Genomic DNA, 18,706 nt, shown 5'->3' with positions numbered 1-18,706 from the left:
GCACGGTTGGCTCGCTCCACCGTGACGAACACTGACGCAGACACTCTGTGGGCAGCCGTTGAGAGGGAATGGAATGTCCTCCGACGGGACCCAGAACTGGCAGAATATCTGTTAGCTTCTATCCCTAAAAGCATAAAGGACGTAAAAGAAAGAATGGGCGCCGCGTTGAAGTATTAGGACCGAGGTCGAAGGGTCAAGCCTGGGATAATGCATAAGAAGCATTAGTCTCTTTTGGAAGCCAATAAAAAAGGATTGAAATCAATTTACGATAAATCAACCTTAATGGCTAAGCAACCATGACACGGCCATTTTCAGAGGTAGTTCGTTGCTTGTCCCACTCTCTATACGATGCCACTGACGTCGAAAATGAAAATTCTTTACACAACCATCACTGAAATTCGCAGCACCATTTAGAGATCATAGCAGCCTAAGCACATATCGAAACGGTTAGTGTTTATTGAAATTCAAACGCCTTAGTTACTATGTCTTCCTCGTTTGTCTGTTTTTTATCACCCGCAGCTCGGGCTTGGCGGCAGCACACATTCTAATCCCGACCGCATTGCCCGATCTCGGCCTCAGGGAGCAGCTTGCCGATGTGGATCCTTTCATCGGTGATGATTTCACTCTGCTTCGGACGGGTGCAACTACAGAGCTTTGAAGGGAACATCATAATTAGGTCTATTTTTTTTTTGTTTATGCATAAAATCTATCCGTATTTAGTGCAGTTATTCAAATTATTATACTGCGTCCTAAACTGTTTCTTTCACCTAACGGAGAGATTTCTTCAGTAATTACAGTGAACTCCCTCACATAGTCACCCTTGGGCCTTAAATAGTTAATCGATTCCACATCTATCTCACACACACACACGCGCACGCACGCACGCACGCACATGCACGCACGCACGCGCACGCACACGCGCGCACACACACGCGCGCACACAGGCACACACGTACGCGCACACGCACACATGAATAATTTGAGAACTTTATAGAACTCTTCAATGTATTCGGAGGCATTCGCGAAAAGCAAAATCATTGCGCTGTCGTTTATTCCGAACTTCCGCAGATATGTGTTATAACAACTGCAGGAAATGTTGAAACTGAGAATATCAACCGCAAGGTCCATTCCCACGATTGCCGTTTGTCGTTTTTAACCAATGCGAGCTCTCTCCTCTGGTCGCTCCTTGCAACAGTGATAATAAGATGGATCGTGCTGCAGTCAGAAACTCAAGAAAATCGTGATGCGCCGAGACAATCAGGCAGTTGTCGACGACCGCACATAAAACATATTTATTTAGAATGTTTAGGACTTACCTGGCTACAATATTTCGTCATAGTACAATAGGCGGAGCGAAAGCTAAGAAAAATAATACAGGAATCGAGCATTCCATCCAAACTGGCGTTTTCCTTTCCGCGTCCTTCGTCGTTTTCCTTGGTTGGAGCCTTCGAAAAGAAATAAAAGAAAGTGGAGGGAGGTCGCCCATAACGGACGCTTCGCGGGCTTAAGCTAATGTTCTTGGTCACCCATTCTTCCTTGCTCAGCAAAAATGACGTTACATAGGCTAGATACAGCTTCGTAGCGACCAATTTGAGATAATACCAAAGAATACGTCGTGCGCACGACGATCACTGCCTGTTCGCAGAACCAAAAAAAGAGAAAAGAAACTGATAGCCCAGCAGGGAGTGACGGCTGCTGTAGGAACAGCAAAAAGAGTGAGGGAAGCTGGTCTGATACCTCCCTCGCCTCCGCAGAGAATTCTGGAGCATGGTTCTGTTCATGTTCCCGGTCGACGCTCGCACGATAACTTTGAGATCGCGCTCGACGGTACCTTGCGCCCGCGCCGCGCAGACTTCCTAACGCCGCTCAAATCAAGCGCGCACACTGTAACAAAATTTGCTCAAGTTTACGTAGAAACCTGGAGGCAATGCGTTGCCGAGCACTTTCCGCAATTCATAAACAGACACTTTGAGAAACACGGCAAGTCCTTAAGAAGGACTCAGTACGTACATGAACCGTAAAAAGAAATTAGTTTACGTATTCCTACGTTTAACTCTTTCGGACCCTTCTCTGCGTACTCATATGCAAGCCAACCGTAAAAAATTTGTTTACGTATTCTTACGTTTAACGTCTCTTGGACCTTTTCCGTGTACTCAAGTGATGCGGCTTGTCGCCAATGCTTTGAAAAAAATAAGCTAGACGACCACACTGGCAAGCCCTCTGAAGTCATACTGACACTGCTGATGCATGGTGCGGCCAGAATGATGGCGTGGAGTTTTAAGTTGAATATAAGCTGTCAACCGCATCTAGATTCTTAATTTGTGTAACTGATCAACGTGTCTTGACTCACGTTCAATCATGTACAATAGCAGTCCAGGTGCAGAAGAAATGAAGTACTATTACACACAAGCTCTTCGTTTATGCATGTTGTGTATTGCGTACATACAAAGCATATGGCTTAGAATGAAAGAAGAGTGTTTGGGTGAGTAAAGGCAGATACGTTTTATTTTCATGACAAATTGCATACATTGTACGTCTGCATATTGCTGTCAGATTCATCTGAAAAGCATAAGAAAGACCTCACTTAGCAAACACAATCAAACTATTCACTATTGACCAACTGGCTTTTGTAGGGTCTTGCAAAAATATTTAATCATGTACAATAGCCAAATACACTTTTTCTTTATAGGAAAGAAAGTAAAATCCACAGGGCCAGGAAAAAACACACAATATGCTTACCTGGACAAAACTGTGTGCATGAATGACCTGAGCTGCTGAAAAGAAGGTAGCTCAGGATGGGTGCCGAAAACAATTCAATGCAGATACCTTCTTGGTGTCCATAGTACTCACTGCAAATCTTAGTGAGCAAGGAACAATGGCAACATCTTAGTATGGCTGAAAACTTGCCCACAAGCAATGTGCAAGTGCACTTCCCCAAGTCTTATGCTCGCTCACAGCTTCCATTTTCTCAGCACGGGCAAGAAAATGTACAGATCTCCAATTTTGAATGAAAATGGAGTCATAGATACCGGTCAATGCCCATTGAGGTATTCCAGTAAGTCTGCAGTACGCCTTACAAGGAGCGTATCCTCATGCTTTCAGAATGGGCCCTTTGCAGGAATCTAGCCAAATGCTGTTGCCATGTGGATCTTATCAAAATGACCCAAAAAGATGAAGTGCCCTCATGTGTCTGGTGCAAAAAAGGGCTGAAGCGTGAGTCTTTCTGCTTCTTCATCAGCTGTGAAATGTTCTTTATTTCTGCTGCTTCGCACAGCCTCAAAGTCTCTTTTTGTCTTTTTGCAAAACCGTTCTATATCAGCAAAACAACTCCCTCACAAACATTTCAGCACCCATGAAGAAGCAGAAATACCCACGTGTTAGGCATTTTTCACAAAATACATAAGGAAGGCTCGCCTTCCTTTCTGGGCCATTATTTCGAAAAGGTCCATGTGGCAACAAACTTTGGGACATTTTCTGCAAAGAGCACTATAAGTTCTGAAGCCTGAGAATTCATTCCTCATGAGATGCCTGTTTATATGACAGGATATCTCAATGATTTGTTACTGGGGCCTGTGAGTGCACTGTCACTAAAATCAAGGATGTGTACCTTTCCTCGCCACGTGCTGCAACAATGTATGTTGTGAGCAAAAGCATTAAAGGTATCGAAGGACTGTGCTTCCAGCTTGCTTGTGGAGGGAAGCGCAAGAGTCTGGCCATGCTCAGCTGTAACCTTTGCTGCTTGTTCACTGAGTTCTGCAGTGAGTACTAGGCACAGAAAGAAGGCACCTGAATCAGCTCGTCTTTGACACCCATCCTGCGTGACCTTCTTCTCGTGCAACATAGCAGGCAACTCCATAAGGTCCTTCATGCACATGGTGTCATTCGGGTCTGTGTTGCATCAGCTATTTCTTCCCGGTCGTGTGGTTTGGGCTATTTTCTAGAAATTCTTTAAGAAATTACTACTTAATCCTCCACTTCCTGAAGACAAAGTGCTCGACAGGGCAGTTCCACATGTTGTGCAGCAACCTATCTATTTTCTCATACATCAGAGGCACTTAGCTATCAAGCAGTCCTTACTGTATTCAGCATTGAAGTGTACATGCGACATATCATTATTTTCAAGTTCTCGCAGTGGCATCTCATGCAAGAATATCGGAATTCTCTTCAATTTGTGCTGATATTTTTAAGGATACGCACTCTTATTAAGTGAAAAACAAAAGCTGGTCACATACGAAACAGCAGAAGCAGAGCACCAAGGTGCTCACCAATTGCTTGAAGAGCTGTCTGCCAGTTCTCGTGCCATCCCAAATATGGGTACTTTTCAGTGCACTCCTGTCAATGTCTTCATCACGTCAAGCCACTCCAGCATTTCGGTCGAAAGATTTCCCTCTAAAAAAAGGAGTTTGTTTTGTTAGACTGGTCATATTTAATTTTACTTTGCACTAGGTACATGGCATTTTACTGCCCTAGACTAAACAATACCAATCATGAATCACCTTTTGAATTTTGTCATATGTGATCACAAAATTTGGTGTATGTGATACATTCTTATAAATTCTGATCAAAATAAAGCTGACATAGTTAAGTATCATTTCTAGAAATGTGGTATCAAGGATGGAGGCTAACCAGATAACCTGCATGAATGTTTTTAGATTGATGCAAGAGTCGGCACTCTAGCATACAAAATGTAAAGGGTCATCCACTCTTACTGCGAACACATGGCCGCTCTTTTCAGACAGCCACTGCAAGTGACACAGCCGCTCATCGCAGCAGTGTGGCGCTGGAGAAGTAGCTGAATGTGGTGTTTCGCCTCATCTGCCACTTCGTTTCGATGGCCTTCCAATGAGCCTTTCAAAGAGCACAGCCATGCGCTCGCGTGTTCGCACTAAGAGTGGACGAACCTGTACAATATGGCAGGGTTCATCTTCTAAGATGTAACTTCATGCTCCAATCACGATCTAATTATGCAAAAAAATTTCAACCTTCCATTCTACATAAAGGAAAAAATCCTATGGGCTCTGTTCACAAGCCTCTGCACGTACACGCGGACTGTGCACGTTTTGCATTCAGTTTTGATAGCTTTGCTCTCTATATGACGTCTTGTAGTATAAAACAAAAAAAATGAAATTAATTTTTCATATTGCCTGAGCTACTGAGGAGGTACAGAATATAAATGCAAAATGCCTTTTGTCCCTGCATAAAATTGTTAATACAGATACAGCTGCGCTTAACTGAAAGAACTATTGTGCAGAACTGGGCTATTTGGCATTTTATTCGCTGAAGCCAGAAAATGTGTGTAAAATATAAAAAGTCCTAGTTCTTTTTCGTTCTTGTGTTCATTTTTGCTACTCGTTTCATCAAACCAAGGCTGAAAAAGCATTAAAAGAGGGCCATGCAAAATAGTATAAGTGCAGCAATTCATACGCCTTTATTATGTGGCCATATATCATTATGTTATAGCCAGAGTACCATATCTATTCACCATGCCGGAGCACTGAAAAAAGGTGAAAGAAGTACTAAACAAAGGTTAGCTAATCCCCTAAGCACGTCGCAGAAAAAATAAGGCTGGGTGTGATGTCTCACCTCTGTAGAAATCCAAGTCATGACATTTGCTTCCCCCATGATGAAGGCTCAGCACATAATAAGGCGACACAAGGTTTGTCATTTCCAAGAAAAGGATCCATAAATACTGCTTCCTGCTCATAAGACAGAGCGGCACTCATTGTAGATTCTACCTGCAACGCAAAAAGCAAAGTTTGTTTGAGTGGACTAAACTAGAAAAAAAGCATAAAATATCTATGGCCAAATGTCTGAACTGAAAGAAATCGAGGGTATTGTAATAGTGAATATGTTATATCGCATGCAAGATATGCATGATATTCAACTCAGCTACCATTGGCTTAGCTACTATCTTGTACATTATTATCACAAAAATACTGATATAGTACTATCAGCATTAGTAGTAGCAGTGAAGATTTCATGGAAATAAAGGAAGGGACTTAGTGTTGGCCGTCATTTTCACAGCAGGCACCGGACCAATAGCTAGTGCAAAGGAAACAGGAGAAATGGCCGAAGAGAGGACCAGGAGGAAGGCAGGTAGCATAGGAGGACATGGAGGACATAGGATAGAATAGGAAGGCAAGGCTTGAAAAAAGCAAAATTAAGACATTAGTAAAGATGTACAAGAGCAACCACATCACTGTACAGAGTGGAAGACTTTCATTAACCATATTTAGCTCACAATGTGCTCTCATATATCCTTGTAGTAAAATTGGTAATTATTTTGATTTGATTTGATTTATTTGTTTCCTTTCTGATACAGAAAGAGGAGCAAGAGCAAAAGGTGGAACGCCTGACGATGGCGCTTGCCCCGCATACAGTTTGGCACAAACAGTCATTTAACATAGTTTTACACGAAAAGTTCCACACCAAGGTCTTCGGGGGGAAATAAGGAAAAGTCACAGCACTAAGAGAAAAAAAGGGTAAATAAATTATGCTAGAAAAAAAAGCGTATGTAGCAAACAATAGACTGTACATGCACCATAACATGCACCATAATACCATAACTCAAGGAGTGAAACCAATACAGGGGTGAAGGGCAGTGAATTAGCCATGGGCGTGATGCTTGTGCCTTCCTAGCAAGAGACAGATTGATGATTCAGTTGAATATCAGGTCTCAGATACTAATAGTTCAATATTAGCAGCTGCACATTGTTTCACGCACCCTTCTAAAACATATGTGCAGCATTTTTCACAAGACAGTGCATGCTTCAGTTGGGGTACCTGCTGGGAGAGTAGTGTACAGTCAGGCTGGAATGAAATATGAGCCACGTGGATGAACAAGACAAATTATTTTGCCTGTGTGCTTTCAACTGCAGTATACAGCTAGCCGAATTCATGTTTCAGGGTAAAGAATCTACTGAAGTACGTATTTATAAGCCTTTTCTAAATTAATATCTCGTTGTAAAGTAGAAAAGTACGACATGTGTGTTTGCATTTCATTCCGCTCTGACTGTACATGCAGAACATGTCTGTAATAAGTAATATTATCAGTGATGGCTGTTACTTCCAACACTAAGCATTTAAGTGAAACCTCCAAGCCCTCCTTGAAGGCAAGAGTCTATGCAGACAAGATGCTAAACACGCTTTGAGGTATGTAGATTTGATATTCAGCACGGCAAATACTGTTACATTAATAGCGAGCACTTCAGGTCAATACACGGCGCCTTTGAAACTTCTTGCCTAAAATTTCCTAACGAAAATGCAAAACGCATGCAAAAGTGCAATCTGTAGGCACAACAATTCATGCTGTGCAAGCAACAAGAAAAAAAATGAAGGCAATGCTGTGATACTCTTTCAGTCATTCAAGTGTAAAAATGATAATACATGCTAGCTGATGTTGCTACTTTAACAATGAAAAATAGCGGCTACTGCTCACTTACAACAAACGCTTTCTCTGAGCAAACAATGAAATAAGCAATGCCAGTCATGCAGCCTCTCGTCATTCCTTTTACGAAGACAGCCTTTAATGCATTTGGAATGCAAGCCTCCCCGCCAGTGCAGCGACACAAATACACGGAGGTTCGAATGCCAACGATATAAAAGTTAATTTACCACGTCGTCATTATAACGTAAACGATTCACACACGCTCTGCACCAGGCCGACAGTCAACGCCAACTCTTTGATCACGTACAGCCTTGATGCGGTACATGATAGGTTGCACCGAGTGTGCGACGCTACCAAAAAACACGAGCAAGCAGTGTATCCAAGTGAGCGCAAAGCAGATGTAGCCAAGCACATGCAGCAGCCGATGAGCAACCTAGATTATGAAAACGGGCGCACTAAGGCGCGCGTGAAATGGTAAGGAGCGCGAAAGGCGCGCACGCCAAAGGTCCCTCCTGAAAAGAATACAGCACGGCGATAATCCAGGCGACGATGGCTGAAGCAGGCAGAAGCTCGAGCTGGCACGCTAAGGTGCGCGCGGAGCACAGCACGGACAAAATCCGACGACGCAGAAGAGTGCACTGAGAACATATCGAGCAGAGAGAAGAACCGCGGCAGAGGCATGGGGAGGGAGGCGAGCTCTTCGAGAGACGTACCGCCATGCCCGACGTTGTGTCGGGCAACCGCACACCCGGCAGGAAGAAGAGCCACTCGGGCCACTACAGGAGCTGCGGTGAAACGTTGTCGGCGTAAGACGCGCGCAAAAACAGTTTAGGGTTACTCTGGTTGCGCGTGGAACGAAGACTGGAACGACGAAAGTGGCGCAATGGCTGGCGTACGCCGGCGTGGACCACAACGCCCGAAATCAACCACCGTCCACCGCCAGCCAAACATATACAGTGCTTGGCTTAGCTTGGCTTGTTCAACGAACGCGACAGTCGACAATAGAGGAAGCCGCATGGTGCGGTCAACCTTGGAATGCAGGGGAAGGAAAAAAAAACACCGCGGACATTCACGCCGAGGTTGAGAGGAGGATGCCCTCTCCCGAACGGCGCGGCGTGCTCCCTGCTCTATGGTAGGAAAGGTTCCTTTTCACAATGGGCCCATTCCTCCCTTTCTGCTACCTCTACCCCTGCGAAAAAAGAAAGCTTTACCCAAGGAGACGCAGAACGGAACAGGACGCGCACCCTCCAAAGCAGTAGCATGTAACTACTGCGAGACGCCTCAAAGAGCAGTTGTAGTGAGCAATTCTCTTGTTTTCCAATGCGTTAATTAAATCAGTTTGTTAAAGTTTAGTCGTATTTATAATTGACCTAAAGCGAACGAAACATATTTGCGTTACGAAAAAAAAAGGTCGCTTTTCGAAGGTTGCTGGAAGCGGCTGCAAAATAAAGTTGTTTCTCTCTCTCTGGAAGCTGCTGCACTCTGTTCGGTAATCTACGCCACGCATTAGGGCATTCCGTAGTAAGCACTAAATGAACGCGAGATTCTTGTGGGCTAGTGACAGCGCTTTTGCATACCTGGGACCTGGAATGTCGTTTACGCAGGAACACCGAGCTGTGCGCGCTTGAGACAGCAGCTGTCTTCGCAGCGAAAGGTGAAATACGACTCCGGCACGACAAATCGTTTGATGCAGAGCAGTGAAATTACACTTACCTTTCACACATCGGTCTTCCGTGCGTCAAAGCGTACTTGCGCCACTGCGTCTACAAGAACGCAAATTGTCGTTGAAAAGAGAAGCAAAGTGGAGCCGCCACCACAGCAGCGCACTCAGTGGCGTAGGGGTATAAAGGTGACCCCAAGGCACCTACCGAATTCAAAGCGAGTATCTAAAATTTCGGGGGAGGAGGAGGGAGTTTGATGAAAGGTTGGTTGGTTTATGGGGTTTAACGTCCCAAAGCGACTAAGGCTATGAGAGACGCCGTAGTGGAGGGCTCCAGAAATTTCGACCACCTGGGGTTCTTTAACGTGCACTGACATCGCACAGTACACGGGCCTCGAATTTCTCCTCCAAAGAAATTCAGCCGCCGCGGCCGGGATCGAACCCCCGTCTTTCGGGCCAGCAGCCGAGCACCATAGCTACTGAGCCACAGCGGCGGCTGGGATGAAAGGTGTATGAGCACCAGCACAACTTGCTTGGCTGCGCACATGCCCCTGGCCTCCCCCATTTCGTTCCCAGAGATCGCAAATGTAGCAGACATGCAATTTTTTTCAGCACCAATTTTGCAAAGAAAGGGTGCTGCGTAACGCCATTTTCACATCTGCTGTCAGACCGTAACGCTTGGCACCCCCTGGAAATGTGGCACCGTGCTAAAAAAGGCTGTCAGTTAACAAAAATGTTTCAAGTTATAATTATCGATTTCAGAGGCAATATTGCATTTGCAAAATAGAATTGAAATTGAATTGAATGTGTTGTAACACAAACACCACTTTTCAAAAGGGTTAGTAGATGCTACGGCCTGGAGTATTTCGGCTCTGTTGGCAGCCCTGAACCGAAGCGAATATTAAAAAAGCGCGCCAGTGACTTCTCTCCGCTCATTTGCAGCGTTTGACAAAAACTCTAAAAAAGAATTTAACAGCAATGTCATTAACGTTTGACCAAAACAAAAACGTAACGCTGCTGGGATGGTTCCCGTATTAGTTGGGACGGGTCAGGGGCCCACCGAAACAGTGAGACAAATATTGCCCCCTTTCCAATAACAAATTATTATTGATCATGCAGGCATGAAAGTAAGCAGCGGCGTCAAATCATGACAACCTTTGCTCTGTTTCTGTTGTCGTTAATTAAGTTATTAATGCGTTTGGCGGTAACACAATGCCGAAGGTGTCAACCGCTGTGTAGTGTTAAGCTGTGCTGCTTAACAGAATGTTCAAGTTTTCTTCCCTGCAACGTCTGCGGGTGTTAATGACGATTCCTCCGTTATTGAACTGAAGTACGGTCTCCTTCTCCGTGTTTTATAAAAATGCAAATGGTCCTTTTTTTCCAAGTAGTAAGTCTCCGTAAAATCACGGACTTTTTTTACAGTGCAGGCTGGCAGGTCACGTGAGAATACGAACAGCTTCCGGCCCCACGCGACCACGCCGTCCGTTCTGGCGCGCTGCTGTTTGTGCTCGGTCGTTCCGGCATAGTTTGTGTGGTACTGATTTCAAAACCGTTGCTTCAAACTCGTCTTTGGGTTGACTGGTGATCGTAGCTTCTGGCACCGCTTGTTGTACAATTTCCAGCCCTTCTTGTGCTTCGCGAAAAAGTGAGCGCGCCTGAAGCCTGCTTGCTTTTCGTCTTGACAGCACCTTGGACTTCTACGATGGGAGCTGCTGCGTCTTTTATCTACCGGAACCAAGGCGGATGTAGAATGGTGGCGAAGGATGGGCCCAAAAACGGTTTAGCGCGCTTGCAGCACAGCCACTTTGGGGGTCAAAACACTTATATCAAGAAATTCAAAAGTAGACATAAAATGCTATAAAACAAGAAAAAGAACTGAATATTTTAATGCCACGTTTTATAAAATAGGTAAATTATTTTAGCAAAACATTACGCCGAATTTTGTAATTTTTTGCAACGCCCTTGTTACGCCCCCTGTTTATAAGTGTGCAGTGCATTTGCAGCGCGATTTTCCAGGTCTTGTTTCGGTACCCGGCCACAGTGGTACAGGTTCTAGAGCACTGTAACAGTGGCCGCGGCAGCTTACGGAGCGGCTTCTTATCTCCAGCTGTCTGCAATGGCGCACCTGGTAAAGCATGTGAATTAAGCTCGCCGGTCTCGAAATGGCCCTTTGAGAAATTGTCGTCAACCTTGCTCGTCAATTCCCTGTCACCGTTTGGTTAGATTTGCACCCTGCCGCACCGCTGCAGCAGTTTTTAAGGCGAAAGCCTTTAATGGCTCATACTGTCGCGACCAAGACGTGTTAGCAAATTTGTCCGCGTTTCAGATTGGTCGAAATGGTAGTGACGTCACTGCGCGCGAATTTTGACGGGTGTCCACCGAAATATATGAGGCAGCTACTACGCAATTTCCTTTCCTCAAATACAATTTTCATTTTCTTCATTACGGCCCCTCTTTCTCTTTCTTCTTTCACTCCACTTCCTCCCTTCCTGTATTGTGCGGTTCAGGTGTCCACCGAGATGAAAGAGAATTACAGCGCCATTTCCTTCCCTCAAAAAAAAAAGCGTTGCGCTCAAAAGGCTACGCATCGCGCCGTACGGATGGTGGCGTTCCGTGGACTGGCTGGCAGCGCTACAACACGCTGTTGCGTTCCACTCCTAAAGGCTAAGATTAAGCGTCATTAATTGGCAGTTAATTAATGCACCAACAGAATGGCAAGTGAACAATCACGTAGCAGAATGCAGCACTCAGGCTTTCGCCTTTCACCACTTTATCTGCTAAAGGTCCTCGTGATTTTTATTGGTTCTATCGTTTCCTTCGGTGTACGGTCAATACGAAACCTTTCCCATCGTTGTGTCACGCTTGTACAGTGTTCGTTTGAATCCTTTAGCCCTTCATTTCAAGATGAGCTCACGGCATGTGAAGAAATTTTGCTCCGTGGCACACTGCGGCAGCGTGGACTGTACCGCGTTGGGATTTAGGCATCCCACTGCTGCCACCACTTTTGGGACATTGGCATCCCACCGCTGCCACCACTGTTGGGAAGCGACATCCCACCCTAGTCACCACTGTTGGGACTTGGGCATCTCAGTCTGCTGCCTCTGCAGAGCAGACCTGAGCGAAGAACGGTCGATGCGACGGTAAGTGAACTGACGTTTATATACAATATTTACAAGGCTTTTTACAAGATATGTACAAGGGCCATGAGCACAACGGGCTTGGACGATGCCCTGCGGAGAGCGTCTCTCTGGCACGATGGCGTGTCTGCTGCCCGTCTGCTACCGCGTCTCAGTGCGGCTCTCTTCTTATAGCCCCCGGTGACCGTTGCGTTCCTCTGCACCAGGCGTTCGTCTGCTCCGTTAAGGTCAAGCCACAGGCCACCTCTCGGATTGGCTCGATCCGACGCTAGTGAGGAGGAGGAAGAAGAATGGTCTGCGCCGGTGAGCCAGGCTGACTCCTTGGAAGCCGTGCCATGGCGGCGAGTCCGGACTTGCTTTGCCACACGTCGGGTACACGGCTCTGGTTCCCAGAAAGGCTAGCGGAATAAGGGTTCAGGCACAACTGCACCTCCGCCGCCAGACAATGCGCCACGAAGACGAGCCGCTTCCGCGTGGCTCGGATGCGGGGCGCGCTCGAACACCAGGCCACTCCAAGTTCCCATCCGGTGTTCAGCCGCAGGTGGCTCCATGCTCCTTTCCGTGAACAGGCCCCGCTCGTCAGGACAGGATCGCTGTTCCTCCGCCTTGTCGCCCAGGTGTCTGGACCAGCTTCGCTCGGTCCTTCGGAAGAGCTTGCTTCTCAGCATCGGTCGTTGATTATTCTGCATCTTGGCAACAACCGACCGACAACAGGCAACACACAACACGAGCAAGTGCCCTCTGCGACCCGTCAAATTGCCAGACTTCAATGCCACAAAAACTCTGCTAGCTATAGTTCTGTCCCCTTTTTGCTCCCTGTTTAACAAGATGCACATTTGGGATACCAGAACTCTAAAGTAATAACTCAAACAAGTGTCAAATACACGTAACACACTGAATGAAATGTATGCAAAATAAATTTGGTCCCTTGAGATCACTTGGTTCAGAAAACGCTCAGCGGAGGCCACAAACGAGGATATCAATTTTGCCCCGATCTAAGAGCGAACATGACAGTTTTTCAGAAAGTTACCAAATGTAAGTCACGAGGAGGTCGAAGGCAGCCTTGCTCAGAACGCACGGCTTAGTGCGTCTACGTCAGCGTTTAACTCGCTTCTAACGGACGCTAACCAATACTCGCTACCGTCGAAGCTAATGTCTTTGCCTCTTTCGCTGTAGCTGCGCTTTCCTCTCTCTCCGTACTTGTCGTTCCAGTTTCTACGAGAAGAAAAGGACGAGTTATTTTCCCTCACTGACAACTTGTCCCTTTCCTTGCACTTCTCACGCCATTCCCAGCGTTCAATTGCGAGTGCGCAACGCTTCCGGTGGGACCATTCTTTCTTTCTCGTTGTTCGTGACGGCAAGTGAAACCTTTCACGAATCTTCAATTTCACGCGCACCCGCCCTTTTTGCTCGATGCGAAGTCCGCATCTACCGGCCTTTTGATTTTCCGCCTACAAAATCGCGTCGTCTCAACTCGCGGCTGTCCATCGCGATAACTATGCTTGATGGAGCGCTTAGACGGTTCCTTCTGGCCAGTTAACTTGTTACCTCTGTCACTACGGCACCGTACAATCTTTCGCTTCATGAGCCACACACGCGTTTTCACTGCGCGCGCGTGCCGTGTTCTGTGGGACCGTGGTTTCTCCCGTGACCGCAGCGGAAAATGACAGCCTGCATGACAGCCTGTGCCCTCGCACATTTCTTTAACTCCAATTCTGACGCTAGTTTCGGGGTTGACAAAGGGACGGACTTTGCTGCAGACATTTTGCCGGAGCCGCTGGTGCTACCGATGGCAGGAACGCGTTTCTGCGCGCGTGCCCTTTCTCTCTTTTCGGAGGCACCACTCTTTCTTATGCCTGCCTTTCATCTTTCGGTGGCAAGTCTCTTTCCTGTGCTTGCCTTTCCTCTCCTTTCGGCAGCACCACTGTTTCTCCTGTTTGTTTATCACCTTGTGGTGATAGTTCACTTTCCTTAACTGGCGGTTCCTTTCCTCCAGGTTTCAGCATTCTATCTTGAGCTTTCCTTTAATTTTCTCCTGTAGAAGCGCATGCAGCTTCGGTCGCCTAGGTTGCTGCTCCCTGGTAATCTCATACTGGTTGTCAGCGGATCCACCGGCGCTACCTGGCTCATGTCTGTCTTCAGCGCCTTTACTAAATTTTTCAAACCTGCGCTCTTCCTCCTGAGCGTCCCTGAGTGAACATCCGTCCTCATCTTTCTCGCGTAGAATGACGTCTACAACCCCCATGTCGTCTGGATGGTTCTGAAGTCCACTGCCGTCCAGCACCTTAGCTACTTCAGGCGCAGACGAACCAGCGTTCTCTCCCGACATGAGTGATGGCACGCGGCTCTCGTCATGCTCCTGACGTGTTCCAGCCGATTGCAGATGACGGTCTGCCTTGCAATCAGATGCGGCGTTTCAACTACTGCGGCTGCTTTCCGGAATATGACTGAGCTCACAGCGCTGCGAACGCACGAGACTTCTTTTGCATCGATCGGCGTAAACATTAGCGTCCAACTTAGCGTCCGCAAAGTCTATATGCGTCCGAATCCGTTGACCGAAAGTGTCGGGTTTCTGCGTTTCTGCTGAACGCAATGCACAACGCGTTGTGTCATCCTCTTTGACTTCTCTAGCATTGGCACTGGCCTTTTCATCAATGTTCAGCCGAACATCCTCTCTGCCATGCCCTGCAACTCTTCCTGCTTTTGACATGCTAGCAGGTCCGATTTCCTTCAACTCCGCTGCAATCTCAATAGGCGAGACCTCTGCAACTGCATCGTCCGATGCTGTGGCTACCTTATCCGAAGAGAGAGAGGTTTCCTCAGTTCGCGAATGCGGGGCATCTTCCACTGTTACAGCCGCAGTTACAACTGCCACGTACGGACTACCTTCCTCTGTGCCGCACCGACAGGGCTGCTCCACAGCTACGCACTCCACCTCTGTGTCACGATCGTCCGAACATTCCGCATTTTCCAGCCATTCTAAAATGTCGGCTTTTAGCGGGTAGGGAAAATCGTAAAACGATTTGGTACTGTTTTCCTCTCGCTGGTACCTTTGGCGAAGGTCCGCCTGTGACACGTCATATTTCGTCAGTAAGAAGCCTTTCAGCCCATCATAGTCTGCCAAGCCGCCGTCCAACAGGCGCTTGATAACTTCTTCGCTGGAAAGAAGAGCTACCAACTCCTGTGCCCAACTATTCCGCTCAACGCGCTTTCTCTCGCAGACGTGCTCAAACTCCGCCAGATACTTCGCCATATCCTCGGCGATCACGAAGGGCTGCGGCCTGTCTCTAGGCTGCCGACCGTTGCTCTCATGCATAACGGATAATGCTTCAATTCTCTCACAACGTATCCGATGCGCTTCAATCTCTAGGTCCATAAGTTTCCTAACGCGAGCAGGCCGTTTTATCTCAAGCTGCTTCCGTTTTTCTGCCTCTACGCGCCAACAGCTTTCTTTGCCCTCGATAACAAAGCGTCCCTTGGCCTCGCATTCCAGGCGTCCTTTGGCCTCGCGCTGACGGCGTTCTTTCGCCTCCTCGCGCTCACGGCGTTCTTTGATCTCATCCCAGGCCTCGTTGGCTTCCTCACCCGTAACTTCCTGTGCCCGCATGATCTCAAGGATCGCATGTTTTCGTATATTGGGGCCCAAATCAATGCCCAACTCTTCGAAAATTTCGATGAGTTCCTTCACTTTAAGGTTCTCCATCGCACACAATAGCCTCTTGCTGTTCGCCCTTTGCTTACAATTCCCTTGCCGTTCACTACTATAGAACTACTAGTATGAAACGCGCAAGTAATTCTCTAGAACAAAGCCTTGTTAACTCACTCTGCACTAGCTTTCGTTTCAAAGCACACCGACTTGGCTTGAAACCGCAAAGCTACAGTGCTACACACAGCCCTACTCTAGACTACAATCACATGTGCTAGAGCAGTCTGGCGAATTGAGGGGAAAACATCAGGCGCTCACCGCGCCGAGGTAGCTGCCGCCGGTCGATCCCACCGCTGCCACCACTGTTACGACTCCACATCCCACCGCTGCCACCACTGTTGCGTCTTGAGCATCCCACCGCTGCCACCACTTTTGGGACATTGGCATCGCACCGCTGCCACCACTGTTGGGAAGCGACATCCCACCCTAGTCACCACTGTTGGGACTTGGGCATCTCAGTCTGCTGCCTCTGCTGAGCAGACCTGAGCGAAGAACGGTCGATGCGACGGCTAGTGAGCTGACGTTTATATACAATATTTACAAGACTTTTTACAAGATATGTACAAGGGCCATGAGCACAACGGGCTTGGACGATGCCCTGCGGAGAGCGTCTCTCTGGCACGATGGCGTGTCTGCTGCCCGTCTGCTACCGCGTCTCAGTGCGGCTCTCTTCTTATAGCCGCCGGTGACCGTTGCGTTCCTCTGCACCAGGCGTTCGTCTGCTCCGATAAGGTCACGCCACAGGCCACCTCTCGGATTGGCTCGATCCGACGCTAGTGAGGAGGAGGAGGAAGAAGGGTCTGCGCCGGTAAGCCAGGATGACTCGTTGGAAGCCGTGCCATGGCGGCGAGTCCGGGCTTGCTTTGCCACACGTTGGGTGCACGGCTCTGGTTCCCAGACAGGCTAGCGGAATGAGGGTTCAGGCACAACAACCGTCAGTGTCTTACCAGACCGCTTCCCACTGTACCTGGCTGTACATTCACAGGTGAGCTCTTGCCATTGTCGTGTGCTCTAGATATGCTTTTGTCGGACTTTCCGCGTCTCTTTCGTAGCTGTAACCGTTTCATGCGTACTTGGCTTCATGTTCTCGGGGATATTTAAGTAAACCGCAGGGCACGCACTTGCAGTCCTAAAGTGTGCGATAAAGGCCCATCATTCGTCTTATTTCGTTTCGTGCAGCCAACTGCCACCAACGTGAACTTGGTATCGGGCTCTCGGGAGCAACCACGTACCCTCTACTAGCCGCAAGGCCAATTTAAAACTAACTGTGCTGCATGACAGCTATGAGCATGACATTAATAGGTTTTTCAACACCGGGAAGCCAATTTGGGGATCCCCTCGCAACTGAAAGTATCGAAACTCAACCACGTGTATGTGCGCCGCCTTGACGGTGCCCTAACTGAATTGGTCAGCAGTAGTTATTGCCGTTATACATATACATGACCGTCAATGTAGTTTTAAACACATTTCGCTGCTTCGCTCTCGTCACTCTGTGAGCATAGAAAAGCCGCTAGTCGCGTGCTATCAGGCGAGCGTAACCGCACTCTGATGCGCGGAGGCTTTTCGCGAGCATTTACTGCCGCATTTAAAATATAATGTACTGCATTTAGGTGAAAGAAATTATGGCGTATTACGTTATGGTATTCATTTGTGTGGTTATGGTATTCATTTGGGTGCAGTTATATAACGTACACGCTGCATCAAGTCCAGGTGCGAAACGTGGATGCAGTTTTGCCGCAACCTCAGACTGGAGAAGACGCAGTGCCAGCTGCGAAACATGAGGGTATGTTAGCACTTCGCACCGTCTGCGTATTTGTGGCCAGGATGGCTGCGTCACGATGTTGTGCCTACTAGACGAAGGACTGGAAGTATTGAATGTCCTTGTACTTCATTGTAAACTGCACATCATGTATGCTTTGGTTTGATTAGAATTGCTTCAAATTACTGCGGTAGCGACAAGAAGCAGGTCTCGAGGTTGTGTGCAGGCCCTGCGTATGATGTAATGCTCTAGCGTTGAGCAGGATTGTTGATGCCAACAACTTGTTTTAATATTGTCATGCAGGTGTAAACACAGCTGCTATATTATTTCAGTTGAAGAAACGAAATGTGGAGAGTAGTGTCAGTGCTCTATGCCTAATGTGTTCCTAGGTGCGCCTATTTGATGTCGTTTTTTATCTCAATTGTAGTTTTCCTAGCATGTGTTCTGTGCATTTAAATGTTCCACCTTGCAACATTTGTAGCACTTCAGGGCCTTTTCCTTCCTGCACTGCGACCATTGACATGATTAGACAGCTTAAACAGTGCTACTGTTTGTGCTGCCTGCGACATGCGTTTTTGATGACGTGCTCTATCACTGTATTCGTTTAGTTGATGAAATAAACCATCAATATAAAAACGATACTTGCCGTACACTCTGTTGTGAACTGTGGACTTGAGCCAGTGCTTTGTGGATCATACCTTGCTATACTCAGAGACCAAATACTTGTAAAGGTACTTGCACCAGCATTTGCGCTGCGAATTGTGCATGCCTAGGCTGCGTCTAGGGCTGCTGCGTTTCCGCTGCCTTCTTTGCCAGCAACTTTCATTGGGTTTCCAATTGCTCATAAATAAGGATATGAGTAGCAGGAACTCAAACATATTTGGCTGGATAAAGTTGGGGCGCGTTGAAAGGCAACAACCTCCTAGGGACGCGGTCTCCAAAATGCGGGTTCTATAAAAACACCACTTTATAATTCGCGCCAAACGCATACGTATGCATGACGTCATTTAGCGTCATTTATTGTTAACGTCATTTAACCAGACCAAGCGAAATGCTC

General features: G+C 47.2%; 1 long non-coding RNA gene across 1 annotated transcript; it reads right to left on the bottom strand.

Moving 5' to 3' along the window:
- Nucleotides 1-2,491: 2,491 nt before the first annotated feature.
- Nucleotides 2,492-8,094, bottom strand: LOC149353922 (uncharacterized). The gene is made up of 3 exons (XR_016289612.1): nucleotides 5,584-8,094; nucleotides 4,266-4,389; nucleotides 2,492-2,559 (listed from the first exon to the last, which is right to left on the bottom strand). It is a non-coding gene; the product is annotated as an uncharacterized LOC149353922 (long non-coding RNA).
- Nucleotides 8,095-18,706: the final 10,612 nt, after the last annotated feature.

Source organism: Amblyomma mixtum, chromosome 3, assembly GCF_055824585.1.
Source record: "Amblyomma mixtum isolate Tamu chromosome 3, ASM5582458v1, whole genome shotgun sequence".
Taxonomy (NCBI): domain Eukaryota; kingdom Metazoa; phylum Arthropoda; class Arachnida; order Ixodida; family Ixodidae; genus Amblyomma; species Amblyomma mixtum.
This window is presented reverse-complemented; position numbering and strand designations above follow the sequence as displayed.